Source organism: Daktulosphaira vitifoliae, unplaced genomic scaffold (assembly GCF_025091365.1).
Source record: "Daktulosphaira vitifoliae isolate Bord-2020 unplaced genomic scaffold, ASM2509136v1 Scaffold_1, whole genome shotgun sequence".
In the NCBI taxonomy this organism is placed as follows: Eukaryota; Metazoa; Arthropoda; class Insecta; order Hemiptera; family Phylloxeridae; genus Daktulosphaira; species Daktulosphaira vitifoliae.
This window is the reverse complement of record NW_026099572.1, coordinates 31,145,425-31,151,424: the sequence shown is the minus strand read 5'-3', so window position 1 is coordinate 31,151,424 and position 6,000 is coordinate 31,145,425.

Here is a 6,000-nt window from a genome sequence, read left to right as displayed (position 1 = left end):
CGTTGAAAGAGTTCACATTGAATTCAAAATTTGCTAAATTAAATCCTCTCTGTTAAAGGATAAAATAACAGTTTAAAAAAAAACTACATTTAAAGAAATTAATAGATATATTTATTATACTTTTACAAATTAGTTTTCATCCGTTTATTTTAATAAAAATTATAGCAATTTCAAGTTAAAAATTCAAGAAAAAACAAATTTTTTAAATTTGTAATAATTGCAATTTTAAAAATAAATTTTTTGGAAATATTCCTCAATTACCATGAAAAAAATTAATTTCTTATATTATTAAGGGTAAGGATAATAACAATAATTAGATGTTTTAACTTATCTTTGATCCAGTTAGAGAGGAAGAAAAGTGAATTAAAAGAAATTAAAATTTACCGTCTAAGAAATTTCAAATTATTTTTTAAATAAATTAAATCAAATTTTAATTTTATCGCCTATGTTTTTGGTAATTTTTTCAATAAATAACACTTAAATTATTTTCTGACGTGGTACTTTATTTATTTTTAGCCTATGACTTTAATGACGTAAGATACTTATTTATAAATGTAATACATTGAGAACTCGTTTAAAATAAATTAGTATAAATAAATTTTACTTAATCAAATTGCCGCCTATAGGCATAAATAGTTTTAGAGAATTTGGAATGCTTAAGATCGAAAGAGAAAAACAATTAAAAGTTTCATTTGAAAAGCTATTAAGTTGAAATTTAAATTTACAAATTGATTTTTTCATTGAGTTTTGAATAACTTATATTTTTTATTGAAATTAATTTACAAATAGTCAATTTATTTCTAGTTTTGTCCTTCTTCGTGTTACTTTTAAATCAAAAGTGTTATAGTTTCTAAGCATTTATTAAGTATAACGCATTAATTATATTAATAAAATTAGAAATTAAAATTATTATTTTAATAATAAATCATTTGTTACCTGTATTTGTATATTATAATTAATTTAAAAGTATAAAAATAAAATAGAAAAAGTTCAAGCGTTAACGTTTTGAATTTCTTTCTAAATCATTAACTGGTTTAATAAAACATCCAGCATAGATAAAATTATTATTGTTTTATATAATCATTTAAAATATCAACATGATTGTCTATATTATGCATTCTAATAGAAAAAGTTATATACGTCCATAGAAGCAAGCAAAAGTGATTGAAATAGGAAACTTGTTTACCAAAGCTGATTCTGGAGAACTCTTTCTGCGCTGGAACCTTATAAACTTCTGATTTTTCAATCTGTTTTTTATGTATTCTATTGGTGATATTTTACTCAACTCATAAAAGACTTCTTTCATTTTACAAGTTTCATTTTCTACATAATTTTGTAGGAAATATTTATTCTAAAACAAACAATTATGTTTATCGGTTTTTAACAAAATACTAAGATTTGTTTGATATTTGAAAATCTATATTTAAAAATTTTCTTAATAAAACATTGTAAAAGAAAATATGTAAAAACGGTTTTTATAATTCACTTGAAACAAGTGACAAAACAAAATTTTCATTTTTATACCATTTTATTTTAAAGTAATATTAATAAACTTAAAAAATAATTTGCTCGAATAAACTATCAGTAAATTCAAACAAAATTAATATATTAATTTATTAATCAAATATTAGCAACATAACAATTAATGTTGCCAATTAATTTATACTGCAAACTTTACATTATGGATAAATTAAATATACTTTACAATTTTAAATTGACATCATTCAATTCAAATGTTTTCAAAGTTAAAAATTGTTGTGCAATGTTATATTATCTAATTAGTTAAAATATGAATTTAAAATATCTGGTTACCAAAATGGTATGAATATAAAACGCAACAATCTCTTTGTATATATATGTGTTATAAATGAAAAATTACGTCAAATAAAATGTTCAAAACCTTTGAGTCATAATTTTTTCCTAAAGCCAGTGGTTTAAATAACATGTCATTATTTTATGACTACAGATGGAACTAAAAGACTTATAATATTAATGGTTATAAAGTAATAGAAATAAAAAATTAAGGTGAAATAAACATTTGTTTTATTAATAGAACTTACCAAACGGTTGTTGATAAATTTTTAGTTTGTTGAATACTTTATAAAAAATTTTCCGGCTTATTCTAGAACATTTAACCCCGTTGCCGCTTTCGCTGTCTCCCTCCATGCTTCTCTGTGCTCTACCAGTTCTCCTCCGTGTAAAACTCCCAACATCCTGAGGTCATCCTTTACTCTGTCCTCCCACTGTTACCTAGGCCTTTCTCTTGGTCAACTTTTGTTCGGTTTCCATTTCGTGATGTTAAATATAAGTTGGTCTTCTGCTCTTCAGACGTTTCCGGCCCACCTTATTCTCTAGCTCTTGAGTGTGACAGCTGTATGGGGCTCGTTAAATAAAGTATTCAATTCTCTGTTTCATCTTAATTCATAGCTACCTTCATCATTTCTCTTTGGTCCAAATATCCTTCGTAGGATTTTCCTTTCAAAAATCATTCATTTAGATTTAGTAGACGCCCATGTCCCACAGGTATACAGTATATCATAATTTTGTTCTTCTTGATAATTTTTTGGATTTAAATAATTGAACTAATCAATAATAGCATTTGTTGCCAGTTGTAATTCTTCTGTGTACTCCCAAGTACTTAAAATTCCAAAATCTTTCAAATGACATGTTTTTTACTGTTATAGAGTTTTGTAGATGTTCTCTTCTAGATATAATCATGAATTTGATTTTGATTTCATTAATGATAAATCCATCTTTCTCACTTTATAAATTATATTAGTTTATTTGATATCACAATTTTATATATAGATACCTACCTAAATTAGTAACGGTTAATATTTATTTCTCAACTTGTTTTTGTTATCATATGATATTTAAAATTAAAAAAAAAATACTATTTTGAATTTATTTTTATTTTAAATTAAAATTTTGATTTTGATTTTGACTATATGATGCTTTGTATAATATTTATTTCTAGTATATTTTTAATGTAATAACAAAAATTATAGGTAGATACTCATCTATTTCCTTATTGAGATAATTTTTTTTTCTTAAGTAAGTATATAATTTTTTATTATAATAATTATAATTCTTACCCTTTGAGAGGAGACAATTTGGTGTAGCTCGGAAACGTTTCTCAATTTTTAGGAAGTATATTTCCCTCTCCTAGTTTTTTCCACTTTAACCAAATACTTAAAGCCTAAATATGATGTGAGCCTTCATAACAAAACAAATGCATTTCTTAAAGTCCCACTTAATTTCCTTAATTCGCCCCATTGTATAAATAATTACGTGTTAAAAATACAATTAATTTAGTATAGAGGTTTTTTTATAGCCATTATTATTAACGCTGTGGTGATAATATTCTATAGTAGAAATTCTTTATATACTAATTATTTCTACAGTAGTTAATGACATTTATAATTCATTAAAAATAATTATTTAAGTATACGTTATACTATAACTATATGTGCAAATAGTGTATGACATTATGGTGGTATTTAAGATGGAAAGACAAAATAATTTGGTAGTTTAAATGAATATTTAAACTTTGTAATAGTTTCATTATAAATTAGCTCGTTGAGTTATAATAATTTCTAATATGAATTTTTACAAAACGTAGTTTATGAGATGTACATGTTGTTGTTTTCTTGTTTTTTCTTTCGTCTTATTTTTCTTCAGTAAGTCTGTAATTTTGGCGTAAAGAAAATTATTCTTGGAAAAAAGTTTGATTTTTATTATATCATATTTTACAACTAAGTTTTCACTTAAATTAATTGTTCTACATCACAATAAATGTTTTATCAAGGATATTTCCATGATAAAAACCTTTGTGGTGCAATGACAAAAAATAATTTATTATTTTATTTTATTTATGAACTGGAAACCAAACAAAAGAAGCTTATTTTTAATAGAAATTCGTAGAAAATGTACAGATATATACATACATACTTAAAGCCTTCACATTTTTTTTTATAAAAATTGGTTTATTATTTTTTATTAAATAGTTTAAAACTTTTTTTTAAAACTGTAATGAATTATAATGAAATCGTAGAAATATAAATCATCATTAGTGCTCTTTTCTGTCAACTTGAGCACATTTCCGATGAGTAGTTTCTCACATCCGTAACAATGTTCGCACATTTTTTTTTAACTATTTTTATTTAATAAAAAAGTATTCTAATTTCATATGTGTATTATTTACCATCTTAACATTTCAGTAACGATATCCATATAAGTCATGCGCGTTGTCTGTTGAGGCGGATGCCGCAACAGAAGCTCAATACACACAAACACACACAGTAGTTGCGTGGGTGGTTTAAGCACAAGAAAAAAATGTGGTCAGGATAGAGTGAATGGGTTAGGACAGAGACAAGCACAGCAACAAGTATTGTAAGGCCTTGATGCGCGCGTTGTTTATCGATTCATGTGAGTGCATTACTAATGCTACTACCACTATAATATAAACCTCAAAATACTAAACACCGCAATCGTCACTATTATAGTACAACTACTATATTTCACCACCACTTGTCGCTAAACTGTCTGTAGACTTATGTTAAACACTCTAGACTGAGGTCTGATTTAAATATTTTTAATCGTAATGGATACAATTAGTTTTAGGGTCAATTAAAAAATACATATCATAAGTATCGCTATTATTTTTTGTACTACTAACATGTGTATAAACTATCATTGCACTAAGAAAAGTAAACAAAATATACAATTTTATATCACCCACCAAATAGTTTTAAAGTAATAAATTAACTGAGAAACAGAGGTTAGAACTAAAACAATAAACATTAAAATGTAATATAAATAATATACAATAATTATAGTATTATATAGTAACATGATAAATGTATAATTTGATGATTACTTCTATATTTCCATAGTTGTTTTTAGAATTTAAAAAATCTAATTATTATTAAAGACAAATAATGTCTTACTATACCTATTATTAAATCAATTTTATACACACTCATATTATTTCAAATGTATTACTATTACTAAAACAGATATCTGCATAAGTAACGACAAAACAATAAACATATTATGTAAAGTTTTATTTAAAGAATTTTAAAGTTAATACATGGATCTTTTAGCAGTTTACTCTTTTAACATATCATTTAAAATGGACTCTTATTATCACAGATGTGTATTTTGTTCAGAAGGCTTAATTAAAAGTGTACACTTAGAAATCCCCTGAGAAATGTCTTTGTGCTCTTTTTAGCAATTCCAAAATTAGTTGAGGGAAAACTTGCGTATTATTAATATTGTTAAGTAAGCATATATGTTTTTTACATCGTCGTAAGGCAAGATTAAAGTTTATAAATATACTAGTAAAAGTCAAAACCCGACTTATAAATAATAAGCTCCACTAAAAAACTGTACCTATATTTATTTTTATAAAAATGAAATTTGTTGTGAGCACAAATCAAGACATGTACAAAATACCTATAATACAAACACAGGGATGTTGTAAAGTAATTTAAAGAAAAAATCTACTAGATACAAAATGTTAGGATTTTTATCATTGTATTACGCTGTACAGGATAGCCTAGTATTCACTAACAACTTAAATAACTTTTGATTTTGTTAATATTTTTTACTGATTTTTTTTTTAAATTATAGTTATACGTTAGGTCTATAATTATCTATCAATAATTTATATTTTTACATTTTATTAAAAATATTAATTATAATTTATATTAAAAAGAAATAATTATTTTTAAATTTTAAATAACTTGTAAAAAAAATCCAAGATAGCTATTTTGTAGAGTAGACTTTAAGAAAAATGTTGGTAAAAAAATATCTTATTAATATTCAGTAGTAAATAGTTTGTATCATTTTAAAGTTTGTGAAAATTTGTATTTTCATGTGTTATTTTACGGTATTAAACATTGAAATACGTGTAGAGACAAAAACAGAAGAAAAGTAAGATAAGTAGTTTTATCTCTTTAAAGAGATAAAACTACTTATTAAATAACAAGTATTGTA